The 16,683-nt window shown below is 46.6% G+C and overlaps 1 long non-coding RNA gene across 1 annotated transcript in view; it reads left to right on the top strand.

Annotated features, from left to right (window-relative positions):
- The first annotated feature begins 2,145 nt into the window (after nucleotides 1–2,145).
- Nucleotides 2,146–16,683, top strand: part of LOC123372497 — a 28,834-nt gene continuing 14,296 nt past the window's right edge. The window contains exon 1 of the long non-coding RNA XR_006580318.1: nucleotides 2,146–2,270. This is a non-coding gene — a long non-coding RNA (uncharacterized LOC123372497). The remainder of the gene's footprint in view (nucleotides 2,271–16,683) is intronic.

Here is a 16,683-nt window from a genome sequence, read left to right as displayed (position 1 = left end):
GCTCCCCTCAGCCTCCTCCTGAGGGAGTGCAGGAGGAGGCTGAGAGGGGCAGTGGAATGTGCCCCTCAATGTCCTCCTGCGCCCCACATTCCACTGCTCCTCCCTCTGCCCCCTCCCACACCCAACATTCCCCTGCCACTCCCTCAGCCTCCTCCTGCACCCCAAATTCCCCTGCCCCTCTCAGCATCCTTCTAACCCCCATTCCCCTGCTCCTCCCTCAGCCCCCTCCCACACCCAACATTCCCCTGCCCCCGCCTCTTCCCATGTCCCCACATCCCCTCGCCCCCTTCAGCCTCCTCCTGCACCCCCATTCCCCTGCCCCTCCCTTGGCCTCCTCCCACATCCCTACATTCCATTGCCCCACTCAGCCTCCTCTCACACCCCCACATTGCCCTTCCCCTCCCTCACCTTCCTCCCACACCCCCACATTCCACTGCCCCCTCAGCCTCCTCCTGTGTCCCCACATTCCCCTGCCCCTTCCTCAGCCTCATCCTGTACCCCCACATTCCCCTGTCCCCCACCTCCTCCCATGTCCCCACATTCCCCTGCCCCTCCATCAGCCTCCTCCTGTGCCCCCATGCCCCTGCCTCAGCATCTTCCTGCACCCCCACATTGCCCTGCTCCCCTCAGCCCCCTCCTGTGCCCCCACATTCCCCTGCCCCTTCCTCAGCCTCCTCCTGTGTCCCCACATTCCCCTGCCCCTTCCTCAGCCTCCTCCTGTGTCCCCACATTCCCCTGCCCCTTCCTCAGCCTCCTCCTGTGTCCCCACATTCCCCTGCCCCTTCCTCAGCCTCATCCTGTGTCCCTACATTCCCCTGCCCCCCACCTACTCCCATGTCCCCACATCCCCTCGCCCCCTTCAGCCTCCTCCTGCACCCCCATTCCCCTGCCCCTCCCTTGGCCTCCTCCCACACCCCTACATTCCATTGCCCCACTCAGCCTCCTCTCACACCCCCACGTTGCCCTTCCCCTCCCTCACCTTCCTCCCACACCCCCACATTCCTCTTCCCCCTCAGCCTCATCCTGTACCCCCACATTCCCCTGTCCCCCACCTCCTCCCATGTCACCACATTCCCCTGCCCCTCCATCAGCCTCCTCCTGTGCCCCCATGCCCCTGCCTCAGCATCTTCCTGCACCCCCACATTGCCCTGCTCCCCTCAGCCCCCTCCTGTGCCCCCACATTCCTCTGCCCCCTCAGCCTCCTCCTGCACCCCCATATTCCCCTGCACCTCACTCAGCCTCCTCCCACAGCCCCACATTCCCCTGCCTGTACCTCAGCCTCCTCCTGTGCCTCCACATTCCCGGCCCCCCTCAACCTCCTCCTGCCCCTCCCTCAATGTCCTCCTGTGACCCCACATTTGCCTGCCCCTCTCTCAGTCTCCTCCTGCACCCGCCATTCCACACCCCCCCTCAGCCTCCTCCTGCACCCCATTCCCCTGCAACCCCCCAGCCTCCTCCCACACCCCCACAATCCCCCGCACCCTCTCAGCCTCCTCTTGTGCCCCCACATTCTCCTGCTCCCCCCTCAGCTTCTTCCCAGACCCCCCATGCACCTTCCAGCCCCCTCCTATGCCCACACATTCCTCTGTGCCTCTTTATGCTTTCCTGGCATATCCCTCCTTTGCCTCATCCAGGATCCATATTCCCTGTCCCTTTTCAACCTCTTCTCTCCTGAGTCCTTCTGCAGCCCCTCAGTGTCTTCCTACTCCTCTTAGTCCCCTCTTGCCCCTCACATTAACATCCCAACCAAGTCTCCCCCTTCTACGTCTCACCCAGTGTGCTCGCTCACCTCCCGCACCTCAGTGTAAGGATCTGTCCCTGTTTTCATGGTAACCGCCAAGGAGGAGATGTTTGTAGCACCCTCAACTGCTAACAAGAGTTGACTGGCTGTAATCAACACCTGAGCTTTGTTATAATTCAAATCATGGTAAATTCAGAGCAAAATACTCTACACATTCATAATGAGACCCTAAAGCAACCACCTGCACAGCCCTGAAAACACTCTCTTCTGTTTAAAGTAAAAATATGAATTTCCTCTCTCCGCTCATACAAGATGCAACATTCAGGCCAAGCTATGGCTGCTATAGGTTAAATAATTGTTAATTAAGACAGGTTTACAGCTGCCTTTTTATTTTTCATAGCATACCAGTGAATGTCAAATGCCAGAACAGACACAAAGCCTGATTTATTGGTTATATCGCCATTCCACCAAACACTTGCAGCAAACAACCCCCTACTACAATACACTCTGCTGCTGGATCTTGGGAGAGGTAAGTTATCACGGGATTTGAAACTGCTAATTGTCTTAGATTCTAAGTCACAACTTCTCTAAACAGAGATATTTATGTACAACACAAGCATAGCTCATACAACGAGCATTTGTTTTGGTTCATATCGGATAAAGACTCAGAAGGACATTTGCATGTATATTATAAATATAACTTGCTTTGTATATTTTTCCTTCACATCAGAGCGATGCCAGTTACTATGCAGCAAATCTAAACAATACACTCTTTATGGTTGAACTTAACGTGTTAATCCTATTTCACTTGTGTGGGTTTTTTTCCCCATTGCCTACTCACTGCTCTGCTGGAGCTAATGTTGTTAAATATTGCTGTATAAATTATCATTCCCTCTCTGAAATAATGTGAATTTAAAGCACCTGTCAAGGCTGATTCCCCACTCTGGCACTTCGAGTGCAGAAGGTGGGGACGCGCATGGATTCTAAAAATTAATACTGGCCACTCCAGACTTGTATTAAACTCCCAAGGTTACAGCTATTCTCTGACCTTGGATTGGTAGATCCTGCCACCACCCAAGTGCAGAACCCCCTTGAGAGCCCAATAAGGCGCACTTGGGAATTCCTTCCTGTGGGGTACCCTCAAGTGCCTTCCCACACACACACACACACACACACACACACACACACACCGCTCCAGGGAAGAGCTGAGAAAGAAAAAAAATAGAAATCAGCTGTTTCCACCAGCTAATTAAAAACATGTGCACAAACCTCTTAAGACACAAAAATCCAATTCTGTTCTTAAAAAAGGTGAATGTTATTAATTAAAAAAAAAGAAAGAAAATACATCTGGGAACTCAGGCTATTGTTAGATTTTAAAAGAGCAATTACAAGCATTAAGCACCCAGAATAACTTTCTTGAGGTTCAGCTTAAAGGTTACAAGCAAAAGAAAAGCATCTGGGCTTAGCACAGAGGAATCCACAAGCCATAAATAAATAAAAGAAATAAATCTAATCACATCTTCCTAGACATTTCCTGATCTACTTACATGTCTGGGCTTTAAATGAGTAGTTTCTAGGTATGATACTGATGATTTTTTTATACCTGGCCCAAGCTTCTTGCCGCATTGCTCTCCCCTGTCCGCCTCTCTCTGGGAGAACAACAACAGACAGACAAAAGGGGAGTCTTCTTTCAATTTTAAAAAGTTCTAGCCTTCCCACTGGCTCTTTTGACCAGGTGCCCACTCACTATGCAGAGCAGTGAGACTTTTTAACCCTTTACAGATAGAGCAATCAGAGAACAGCTACTAAGAGAGATTTTATAGCTACCAGCTGGCTTGGTGTCCATAAAAGGGAGCTACCCCAGCCCCTTCATTTATCACAGCACTCATGGAAGTTTAGTTTAACGTGAGAACACATAAAGCATCAGCTTTAAGGAACTCACCTTTCCTCCTCTGTTCACTTTCATAAAATGATAACCCTGAATATTCTGCTTCATGCCACGCGGGTGAACTAACCCCATAATGATGCCACTCTGTACTAGACATGGCGCCATCTTTATTAAGGTGGAAGACAGAGCACAAATTCTCTCAATTCCCCTTCCCTCTTGCAACTAGCTGCAAATAAACTGCATGTAGAGAGAGGAGTTATAGCCGAGAAAGGAACTATCTGAATTTTAGTGGGACACAGAGCATGAGACTGAGACTGATACACTGACTATTAATGGAGCATTTAAAATCAACCCATCCGTCTTTGGAAAATTAAAGATACACTCTCTTTGCAGGTAGAAATTGGTCTCAAACTTCACCAGTTTGGAAGGTTTGGTTCAGGCCCATCTCTTGCTGAAAAGCCCCTTTATGATTCCTATCATTTATAAAGTGTGCTATGTGTAGATGGTGCTTTAATACAGATGTATGAAGACACAGTCCCTACTCTAAAGAGTTTCCAATCTAAATTGCAAAATAAACATCTCAATTCCATTTTATAACATCACAATGGATGAGGTCCCGAGCTGGTATAATGATGGAGTTATGCCTAGTCACACCAGCTGAGGAACTAGCCCGAAGTCATCCCGTATTGATACAATGCCATACAGCAAACATCACAAAGCAATGCCAGCAGTGATTACTTTAATTCTACACCTGTGTTACTTAACTTTTTAAGTAATACTTTGTTCAAAAGTTGTCAGACCAAATCAAGTGCTTATTATTACTGTCGTGAAAAGTTGGGTAGGCAAAGCTACTTTGGAGACGGTATGCCTAACAGAGCTCAAGCATGGTTATAATATTGTTGTGTGTCCACAAACCATGCTGCCAAATTTTAAGTGGATTTAATATTGTGTCAAACCAATAGGACCAATGAGGCCGGTTATAATTAGAAGATGTCTAATGTCACAGTCAGCTACCACCCGACTAGCAATCGGTGTGCAATACTTCAGTTACTAGATTCTGGGCAGGATTAGTTATTGAAAAGGAAAAACAACTTTCAACAGGAAACAGACTTTTCATTGTGCCCCTCATTGTCTATTCACAGTGCTGCCCTTTCTGCTCAATAGCGCAGGCCAGTTTCGAACACTCTAAATTGTCAAGAGCTGCATGGGTTTCCCAGAGTGCGCTTTGTCCAACAATACAGAAGACTTTTTTTGTTAACTAACTTGAACTCATTGTCCCTCCCATCCTCCCATCCCCACCACCATCATCCCTGCAGCCCAGCCCAGATCCTGTTACAGTGTTTGGGTTCATGAAGTACAAATTAGCATAATCAGATTAGCTGCAGGGGTTGTACATTTGAAAAGGAAAGAAAAGAAAAAGTGTTTCACAAAGAGAAGCCCTGAGGAGGGCAGAAGGGGGTGTTATTGCCGTTGTGTGGAGGCTCTGAAAACCTGCACCTGCATTGCCAGCAAGTCCTCTTCTGACTAAGGACTCTTAGATGGTATTAAAACTTGGAACTGGGGGAGGGGAGAAAGAAAGAAAGAAAGAAAGAAAGAAAGAAAGAAAGAAAAAGAATCAGCCCTGCATCCCATTAATTGATTTATCTGGACTGGGAATGTGCAGTGTGCTGACAATGGAAAATGTCGTTTGATTCCTACTCACCATGGAGAGGCGATCAGCCCAGTAATCTGGTCTATCGAGATAAGAGTTTTAGAGTCTCTGCAGGAGACTGATAAGAAATGTACTAGGAACAAGGCCCATTGGCTGTTGTTATTTTGCTCGTTTTGTGGCTGGTTTGCATTTCTAAATCTGAGAGAATGCTCGGTTTTTATATTACATTTCCGCCATAACAGAGTTTTAATTGCCCATCTTTCATTTTTGCCATCATTTAGAAAACACATTTTAAAAAAAGACAAAAGGGCAGAAAGATTCAGCTCCATGCAAAAGGTAGTTGGTGGGCGTAAGAAATCAGTTCCGTACCCTTCAAATTTGGTGCAAAGGTTTATGATGATGTTGGAAACATAAGCTGTTTGTTTAGTAACCCAGGTTTGCTACATACAGCCATTATGTAAATTGATTGACATGATTCCCACAGCACCCTGCTTAATTCTCTCCCCTCTGACTTTGCTTGGAGGGGAATGCTCTCAGAACACTGAAATCACTGGCTAAGGTTTTAGTGATTTTGGGTGCCTACATTTGTGAGGGCCAAGCTGAAATGTAAATATATTACAGGGATTTGACCTTTACAAAGTGCTGAGCACTCACCTTCTGAAAATCAGATTGTCCTAGTGTCTCAGGGTAGGCACCTAAGATCACTGGTCAGTTATGAAAAATCTCAACCCTTGACTTCATCGAGACTTTAGCCTTAATAAGAATGTCAGAATTCAGTCCACAGTTATCATGCTGACTCCAACCTGACGCTTTCTAGAGAAGAGATGCCATCTTCAGTCCAGTTCTACATAAGGTAGCATTGTAAAGAGCAGGCTAAATAATACCAATCAAATTTATCTGAGGAATTTTATTTTTAATACATTTTTGACAAATATTTCTTCAGTTATTTAATTATTGAGCAGGGCAATTAATTCACAAATATATTTTCCAAATGAAGGATTAGATGAATTTGGATATTTCAGTTATGATACTTGATTAATATTTAGTTACATTGCTGGCCCACCTGGATTGTTGGGGCCTAATTCAAAGACCACTGAAGTCAATCGGAGGCTTTGGATCAGGTTCTCGGCCCTCAGTTATATACTTAGCTACGTGACTGATACATGATGTCACAATTCCATGTTCTGGGGCCTGTACCTTTAAATGTAGAGGAGGGGCAGCTTCCATTTCAGTGTGTCAGTTCCAACACAGAATGTGTCACCATGTGTTCTCTCTTTCCCGGAGACTTTATATTCATTCTTTCTTTGTTCCTTTTCCTTAATCTGAAATAAAAATAAGCTAGATTGAAAAAAACAACATGTTAATGGCTAAGCATACTGATTATGATTCTCAGGTTGACTTTGATCCAAGTTTCCAGGAGCGGAAAAAAGCAGGATGTTTTATCTGTTCTGATATTCAGCTCAGAATTCCTAGTTAAAATTCCACTTCACTGTTTGCCATCTAAAGTCACTGGTTTGTGGAAAGCTTTTCCAAAAGCTGGGGTTAGGGCACGAATTTGCATGGTGCATCTCTGCAGAGTGGCATTTCCCCTTGAGACTAGCATTTCCTATGGCAAACATGCCAACTGGGTTTCATTTTTCAACTGGATCCATTTAAAAGCCTAGGCGACTGAGCACTCATCTACTGGAGATCACTTAGGAATAACAAAACCATTCACGCAGGGACAGAGCCAGCTGGGGCAGGTAGAAAGGGAGGCGGTTGATTGGTCATTGGTAGTGGACTGGAGAGCGAACCTGCATTCACCCAGCAGCAGTAGTTCCTGTCCTGCGCAGCTGGGCCTGGATCCCGATCCCAGGCGTTGTGACATGGCGCACACGGTGACCTGGCACTGTGACCCATGTCACAACACACTCACCACTTACTCCAGTTTGGCCCATCTGAGCCTTCTTCATGACGGAAGGGCAGCCAGGACAAACCTGAATGGTGGCACCAGGTCACAATGCCCAGAGCTGGAAGCTGGGTCCAGTCCTGGGGGACAGGAGCTGTTACTGCTGTGTGAGAGCAGGGTAGGCTCATTTTCCAGCCCTGTGTGAAAACATGTGTCATACACCCCCTTTTGTCAATTGCATAATATGTTTGAAAAGGCGCCACACATAAACCTAATTTCTCGGGGTGGGGGGAGCTTCCTGTGAACTCTGCCACTGAGTCATGGTGTAATTCAGGGGAAAGGGCTGAAATAGATGCCACCATGAGAGGTTCTGTGCAATACTCCATGATGGCCCATCTCTTAGCCTCAGCCAAGTCAATGGAAAATTTGCCTTTTTGCCTCTAACTACCTCTTTTACCCTCCTGCTTAGCCATGCTGGCATTTTTATGGTCTGCTTCCTGCTTTGTTTTTATTTAGGGTTTGCATTTAGTTTGAGCCACTATTCTGGTGTTTTTAAATAGTTTCCATGCAGCTTGCAAGCATTTCATTCTTGTGACTGTTCATTTTAATTTCCATCTACCTAGCTTCCTCATTTTTGTGCAGTTCCCCATTTTGAAGTTTAATGTTACTGTGGCAGGTTTCTTTGGTATTTCCCCTCCCCCCCACAAGGATGTTAAATTTAATTACACTAAGGTTGCTATTACTGAGCAGTTCTGAGCTATGTTCACCTCTTGGACCAGATTCAGTGGTCCCTCTTTAGGAAGACCCCACAAAACTTGAATCCGGGAGTCTGGAACGCCAAGAATCCTGCTTTAATCCACAACTATGTGGTTCAAAATCCCTGTCATCAGACTAAAGCATGTAGCTGGGCTGTATATTCTTACATGAAGGGTGGGATTTTCAGAACTGCTGAGCATTGGCCTAACTCTGCTCCTACTGGAGTTTTACCATTGACTTGAATGGGAACAGAGGTAGGCCTACATCTAGCCATAACATATTAATACATCAACAAAAGTATGAGTTATTTCTGTGGTTGAGAGAAATATAGTAATATGTACCTTGTATAAACCTAATATTTATTAGAGTTGATTCTTTGAACCATTTCCCCCTTTGATTCTTCCCTTAGCACCTGCTGCTTTAAAAGTACAATTACAGCAATGAAAACCGATGGATTTAGAGTCTGTTGCTTTATCTCTGGCTTTAAGATTTAAGGATGTGACTTTAAAGTGACCTCTGACCTGCAGGTCAGCAGTTAAGCTTCCATTCTCCCCCCATCCTTCCTCACTTAGCCTTCAAAGAACAAAAGTCAGTTGTGCATTGCTCACCCCTGTTTTCACTTGGTCATCTCAGGCAATTCCATTATGTCTAAAAAAATTCATAGGGAGCAATCTTAAATTCATATGAATGACTTATTAAACATCTTTCAAATAGTACTTCCCTGAAACATATCAGACTAGAATCAGTCTTTTCCTGGTCAGTGGTTTCTGGAGGTTCCTAGCAAGATAAATATTGTCCCTTTAAATATCATTCTAGGATACTTCTTGGTGTCCAGTTGTAGTACCTACTCAGTACCAGGGTCCATCACCATAGCCTAAAATCAGAGGCTGAAAATTGTGTTGCCATTGCTACACTGCTTTTTCTCACAACAACCTTTTCCAATCATCTTTGATATCCTTTTTTAAATCAAATCCAGCTGCATAAGAAAGCCACTGATTCCCCCACCACCACCACACCCACACACACACACACACACACACTGCTCAGTTCATGTTCCTCTCATGGTGTTCAGTCAGCATAGCTAGCAGAGCTGTTGAGCACAGACCTTGTGCTAAGCATGGCGAGCAACATGTCACTAAATCTCCACTACCATGGAGACTGCCTCATGACAAGAGCAAGGACCCACAATCCATGTTTCAGCCAGTAAAGAGAATTTCTATTTGTTAAAAGCAGCAAAGAGTCCTGTGGCACCTTATAGACTAACAGACGTATTGGAGCATGAGCTTTCGTGGGTGAATACCCACTTCGTCATCCGACAAAGTGGGTATTCACCCACGAAAGCTCATGCTCCAATACTTCTGTTAGTCTATAAGGTGCCACAGGACACTTTGCTGCTTTTACAGATCCAGACTAACATGGCTACCCCTCTGATACTTTCTATTTGTTGCTATTTACCTGCTTGCAGATCTATGACAAATTATTGCCCCTTGCATATTGACAGGTAACCTGACTTTCTCTGTTAGCCAGTGGCTTGATCCTGCAGTCACTGAAGTCAATAGCAAAACGCTCACTAACATCAGTAATACAGGGGTGTGCCCAAAATGAACTCTAGATCTGGTTCTAAAGTCAATAGGTGATTTTCTAATGCATTCAGTGAGCTTTGGCTCAGGTGTAATCTAGTACATCTCCTTTAGCAAAAGAAAATAGAACACTAGTCTACAGCAATTACCCCAAACCCTGCAGTCTCACTGTTGCAAGCTGTACTGTTTTGTACCATTGCACTAGAATTTTGTCAAACGGATCCAATGATTATAAAAACGGGGACATTATCGGTCGTACAAGTAATTCACATGCTACACAAAGAACTGGGATGTTTATCAAACAGAGAGGTGAAAAATAGAATCCTAGGGCCAAATCCGGAGGCCGTTACTGAAAGAAGTGGACTGCTGGGAACAATTCTGCCCTGGGAGGAGATGGCCCAGATAGCTTTCTTGTAAGAGAACAATAATGTCTCGAGGACCTTCAGCTCTCGGATGCCTCACTGTGCTCTACATCGATGTAGTAAGAGACCATTCTTCCTCTGAAGAGCTTACTGCATAAATAGACCTGGCAAAGGAAGTGTTACCCTACTTGTTTTACAGATGGGGAACTGAGGCCCAGAGAGGGAGTGATTTGCCCAGGGTCACCCAGGAAGTCTATGGCAGAGCCAGGAATTGAGCCACACCTCCTGAATCCCAGTCCAATGCCTTTATCACAAGACTAGCCGTCTCCTTAAACCATGCGTTAGGCATCACTAGGGCTGGAAGCCAACAGCTTTTCTTTATTAGATGGGCACTTTAACTATGCAAGCCACAGTGGCAATATAGTTCTTCCCATAGCTAGCTCTTCTGACCTCTAACTGCTATGATTACTAGCGCTCTGTATTCAGAGATAGGGAGGTATTGAGACAATGGTGAACAGCCAGAGCTAGGGAGTTAAAATGGACTGACCACCTGTGACAAGGTAGTCTGCCTCCTTAAGGGTAAAAGTGCCTAATGATGAGCCATCAGCACACACTCCCATCATGTGGGGTGGCCCTTTGTGATTTTGAAACACCCCATATATATACACAAGATGTAGGCGATATTGATGGAGATGAAGAGGTCCCGGGAATGAGTGGTGCTCAGGAGGAAATCCTGTCACTGTGTCTTTAAGGGCCCAGAGCCAGAAGCCTGGCTGAAAGGGCTAGGCAATGTGCTCTTCCCACCCAACCAATTGGGGATGAGTTAGGGGAAGGGACTAGCATAAATGCTGCCTCCTCCCTCACTGCTGGCAGACACCAGCTGTAGGCCAGCCTGCTGAAAAGCCTGGGGAAAAGGAGCCAGTGGAGGGAGAAGCTGACTGAGAACCTACAGCTGCCTAAAGTACAACCCAGGACCAAAGACTGTAGGTGTCCCTAAACTGCAATTGCTAGAAGCTGGGACTGGATGATAGGGGATGAGCCACTCAAAATTGCCCTGTTCTGTTCATTCCCTCTAAAGCACCTGGCCTCAGCCACTGTCAGACAACAGGGTGAGCTAGAACATCAGGAGGAGGGATAGCTCAGTGGTTTGAGTATTGGTCTGCTTAAACCCCAGATGGTGAGTTCAATCCTTGAAGTGGGCCACTTAGGGACCTGGGGCAAAATCAGTACTTGGTCCTGCTAGCAAAGGCAGGGGGCTGGACTCAATGACCTTCCAGCTCTATGACATAGGTATATCTCCAGTTATATTTTATATTGATGTGGCCCAATATGGCCTTTCTTATGTTCCTAAGGAGAAGAGCTGGGGCCTCTTGGTTAAGGAGAGACAAAGGGATTGGTGACCTCACAGCCTGGCTTCCAGGGGAGAGCTGGGAACTTCTGTGTTGAGGGAATGACAATTTGAAACACATCCCCAGTTTTAGAAAGGGGATTGGGGAATCTCCTGAACCAGGGTGAGAGATGACCCCAACTCTTATATGGACCTAGAGTGGAGTAACCTGGAACAACTAACAAAGGGAGTTACACTTTGTAGAACCACTTAAAAAATCAGACCCCACAAAGAGGGTACATGTTTTGAACCAGCCTAAGACTGGACAATTGATTGAAAGAACCTGAAGTGTGTTGAGTTCAACACAACTGCAGGGCCAGAAAAGGCCACCAGGGAGGCATACAGGAAGGGTGTGCCCGATCACACCACCTTATCTACCAGTGTGCTGCACTCTGTTGGTATTCGTTTTCGTATGTTTGCATTTCCCTTCATCGTGTATGTGTTAAGAACCTTCTGGTCCCAATTCAGTAGCTGTGGTAACGGTTGGGGTGCAATTAAAAAACCCTTGGCAACAAGTCTCAGAACCCAGGTCAGGTGACTCAGGCTTGCGGGGCTCAGGCTGTGGGACTATAAAATTGCAATGTAGACATTTGGGTTTAGGCTGGAGACCAGGCTCTGAGATCCCCAAAAGCCCTAAGTATATACGTACAGCACTGAGAATTTCTGTTTTGTGAAGACATCTAGCTGGACTACATCAGTCTCCATTTGTGCTGGGTAGAAGCAAACAATCGTATCTTTTCGCAACAAGGAGAGCGTTGAGATGCCCCTTCCTTCTCTACTTTCCATCCAGTTATTTTGGTTGCTGCCAAGAGATGCTGCCTTAATTGGTCTTAACCACAGATGCTTTCCACATGGCAGGCACATTTCCTTCCCTCCCCACCAAAAGTGGTTAATCTCCTCTGTGCCGTGCCTTGCGCAGGTCACACACACTGTGTCACACAGCCCCTCTGTACAGAAATCATTGATTTCCAGTGGAAAGCTCTGCAGGGGCCTTAAAACTATAGGTTGTATTCTCCTGACACTGAGGCTACTTTATCCCACACTGGTAATTTTAAGGGGCATGAGATTCAGGTCCCCCCCGATTTTCTTCCTCCAGAGCCCTTTGGCCCGATCACACTTTTTTCAAGCAAATCTCCCATTGAAGTTAACAGACCCAAGTTCTCGGCGCCTCCATTCCTGTAATTGGAATGAGTCCCACTGCAGGCATGAGTGCCATGCTAGCCCCATCTCCCAGTGACAGGAGACCCTCCTCCCATCTTTTCACCACAGGGTTGCCACCACTGGCCTTCCTAGACCCCATCCAACAATCACTGGGGACTAGATTGTAAAACTGACTCTTTGGGAACAGGTATGGGCCAGAAACAAACTCCGGATTCTAAGCATCACTGAGCTTTGGGGATATTTGAAATTCAAACCTGGATCCCAGTAAGAACATGGCAAGTGTCCCCTAGCTGAACATCCCAAACTGTTGGGGGGTTCAAAATCCAAAACTGAGTCCCAGTTTTGTGGTTTAAGACCATCTTTACTTTTTAAAATGGAGCTGTTTGAAATCTTTTGAATTGTTAAATTTTGTGGTGGTGGGGGGGTGATAACATTTTTGCAATACATTTTTACTAATCTATAACTTTTTGATCAACCAAAGAGCTGGCCTTAATCTTTCAAACATTGACACTTTGATGAAACGTTGACTAAAAAAAAAGTAGGAAAATTTTCCAAAAAAAATATAAGGGGGTGGTTTGGTTTTGTCCTTGTTTTTTTGGACCGTCTCTAACTTCTAAGCATTGCTGGTAAACTGTTCTGAAGAATCAGAAGCAGCATATAGGTGTTGAACATGAAAATGATCCTGGCATTATAATCCATTCTGCTCTACTATTTGATATCCCCTGCCAGATGTTTTTTGAATTTAAGAGTAAATTTTAGAAAGATAAAAAGGTTAGTTTCTTAAATAATTTATTTTGAATATATTAGCTGTTAAATAACATTGTATACAACAAAATGTGATCGGTTACACCATATTTGTTCACAGCCATACAGATAAGAAATCCCCAAAAATGAAGAGACGTCCTGACAAACAAATCTTTGGTAGATAAATCTAGTCATACACATGCTGTACCTCCGAGTAGGAGATCCTAAATGAAAAGAGAACAAAAAACATTTGAGCCAAGAATAAGAAAAGTTTTCAATATATAAATAACAAGCATTTCACATTACTTAACTGCTAGGCTTTCTTCCCTTTCCTTGACAACAATACTCAGCTCAAAGATGGATCTGTTTTACTTGCTTTGCTGACGAACAAACATTTCCAATGCTAGCAATGGGCTGATGGAAAGAAAAGCACCAACAATCCTCACATGTAAATGTTTACACCTATTTGGCCAAATTTATCCTTGGTGTAACTCCATTGAAGCCAACAGATACCCAGGATGAAAAGCTAGCCCATTAAATTTGAGCCTATGCCTGGAATAGACAGTATCAATCCATGTAGCCACATTAAAGTGGGCATAGGGAAGGATAAAGCATGAACGTCACAGATCACGAAAAAGACTCTTGGCGTGTTTCCACTCAGAAGCTCTTCAGTGTCTTCACTCATTTCATGTCCTCAAAGTGCCAAAAATCTAGGAGTAACTAGGCTGGAAACCAGAGCTCTTTGAAAAAAAAATTAATTGTTCACTAAAATTTTCAGCTTTTTTTGGTCAATATTTGAAATGTTTCTGCTAGCTCCACTGTGCAATTCAGGAGCAATCACAGAGCCACTGTAGAAATGTTTTTGACAAACTTTAGTCTTCGTAAGTGTTCAGATCAGCAAAAAATCATGCCCAGCTGGGCCAAATCTGTTTCCTTGTCAGCTCCCCTGAGACAAATGAATATATAGGGAATGTGGAGATGTTTGTATGTTTGGTTTGTGTGATTCTGATAGGAAACTCATCATAGGGTGATAGATTCCCTGTGCTACAAGTGTAAATGTTGCAAGCATTGTAATGCACTCAAAGCCCTAACTGCAGGTTCTGAAGGTGGCTCATCGTCTCACTAGGAGGCAGACGCAGCCAAGGAGATCTGGCAGAGCACGGGTCACTGTCACTTGTTGAACCGTAATGAATGTACTTAAAACTCAGGTATGTGTGCCATCTCCCGGTCTCTGTGAACTCAATGGACGTTTTATCATTGACTGCAGCGACAGCAGGATTTGACCCCCAAACCCTTTACATTTGAATCCTTAGACTTTCTACCTGCTGTTCAAGTTGATTTTTAACACCTATGAGCTGTTCAGATCTTTGCTGACACAGGAGGGCAACTCCGATACTCAAATGAACTGATTGGTGAGCAACATTCTACAGTACAATTGCTCTCCCACGCCACGTGGTCATCCTTAAATGCCTGACAATTGCCTGAGATGCTTAAATGTTATCATCTCAGGAGCTGAAGGAGTGCAGGAGAAAGGGAGAGATAGCTCAGTGGCTTGCACATTGGCCTGCTAAACTCAGGGCTGTGAGCTCAATTCTTGAGGGGGCCACTTAGGGATCTGGGGCAAAAATCAGTACGTGGTCCTGCTAGTGAAGGCAGAGGGCTGGACTTGATGACCTTTCAAGGTCCCTTCCAGCTCTATGAGATAATTTAGGTATTCCCTACAGCAGTGCTTCTCAAACTTATTTGATCAGGCCCCCCTTCTTTGTGTCTATAGTCATTTATGTCCCCCTCCCTCCCCCCTCAAGTACATATACTGCCACCCAGCTCTGAAGGCGGGGCGGAGAGCAGCGGCTGCTGGCCGGGCGCCCAGCTCTGAAGGCAGGGCGGAGAGCAGCGGCTGCTGGCCGGGCGCCCAGCTCTGAAGGCGGGGCGGAGAGCAGCGGCTGCTGGCCGGGCGCCCAGCTCTGAAGGCGGGGCGGAGAGCAGCGGCTGCTGGCTGGGCGCCCAGCTCTGAAGGCGGGGCGGAGAGCAGCGGCTGCTGGCCGGGCGCCCAGCTCTGAAGGCAGGGCGGAGAGCAGCGGCTGCTGGCCGGGCACCCAGCTCTGAAGGCAGGGCGGAGAGCAGCGGCTGCTGGCCGGGCGCCCAGTTCTGAAGGGGGGGCGGAGAGCAGCGGCTGCTGGCCGGGCGCCCAGCTCTGAAGGCAGTGCGGAGAGCAGCGGCTGCTGGCCGGGCGCCCAGCTCTGAAGGCGGGGCGGAGAGCAGCGGCTGCTGGCCGGGCGCCCAGCTCTGAAGGCAGTGCAAGCCAGTAGCAGCACAGAAGTGAGGGTGGCAATGTGAAAAGTGATATTCATCAATATCACTTTTCACAGCTGATTTAGCACCCCATTGCCACCCTTACTTCTGCATTGCTGCAGCCACACTGGAACTGACAGTCAGAGCCCCACCACAGCCAGCTGAGGGATTGGGATTGGGGGTGGGAGGGAAAGAATAGCCTGAGCCCCGGCTGCCTTCCAGTGAGGGATTGAGGGGGGTGGAAAGAAGAACCTGACCCCTGGGGCAGCAGGGCTCTGGCTGTCCCCTTTATCCCTGCTTCCTGGGTGTGCACAGCCCTTCTGCATGGGCCCCAGCCACGCAGGACTGACAGCCACAGCCCAGAGTGCTTAAAAACCAACCCCCCACACACAGAGCGTGCACATTCCTTGACACATTCCTGTGCCTCCCTTGGGAGGCCCACCCCATAGTTTGAGAACCACTGCCCTACAGTAATTTGTACTGGGGCTACTGCTAATGGGGCATGATCCGAAGCCCACTGAGTTCAATGGAAGTATTTCCTACTGCATTTTTTTCCTTGAGTTCATTGGGCTTTGGCTCAAACTCATCTAATTAGCAAAGGCAAAATCAGCACATTTTAAGGGAAGCCCGCGGTCCATACACACAGAGTACATGTACAAACACGACCTCACCCATTCTGGTAGAGAGGTGCACTGGTCTCATATGCTGGAGTGATGATCATAGGAAACCTAATTCTGGAAGCATGCTAAATGGGCACACATGTTTGCTGCAAAAGCTGGACTCATGCAGGCCTGTATTCTAGTCAGCAACAGCTTCACAGAGTCCCCGCTTCCTATGCTTGTTTGGCATGGTCTGCGGGTGGTGTGGAATTTGCCTACACGTTTGCATACAGGTGCCTTTGCTGGACCAGGGGATTCATGTACATAAGGCTACCTCCTGGCCCATTAAGTCCTGCCATGGAAGGCCAGAGGAGCAGCCTCTCTGTGGGTTTTGAAAGGAGCCAGAATGAGGACGGCCAGTTTCCCCCTGGTGCTCCCACAGTTGGGTATAGATTTGCTGATGGACTCTGGCTGGCATTTCTGTTTTAATTTCTTGGTGGCTGTTATTTATTTACTCATTTGTGCTTCATTCTGGTGTTAGAGAGCCCTTCCGTCTAACAGACAAAGACAAAAGAAGACCCAGCAGTTGGAAGCTACATGTTAGAAAAATTCAGTACAGAAATAAGATGTAAAC

This window comes from Mauremys mutica, chromosome 6 (assembly GCF_020497125.1).
Source record: "Mauremys mutica isolate MM-2020 ecotype Southern chromosome 6, ASM2049712v1, whole genome shotgun sequence".
NCBI classification, from domain to species: Eukaryota; Metazoa; Chordata; order Testudines; family Geoemydidae; genus Mauremys; species Mauremys mutica.
Note: the sequence above shows the minus strand (reverse complement) of the source record. Positions and strands in the feature narration are given on the sequence as shown.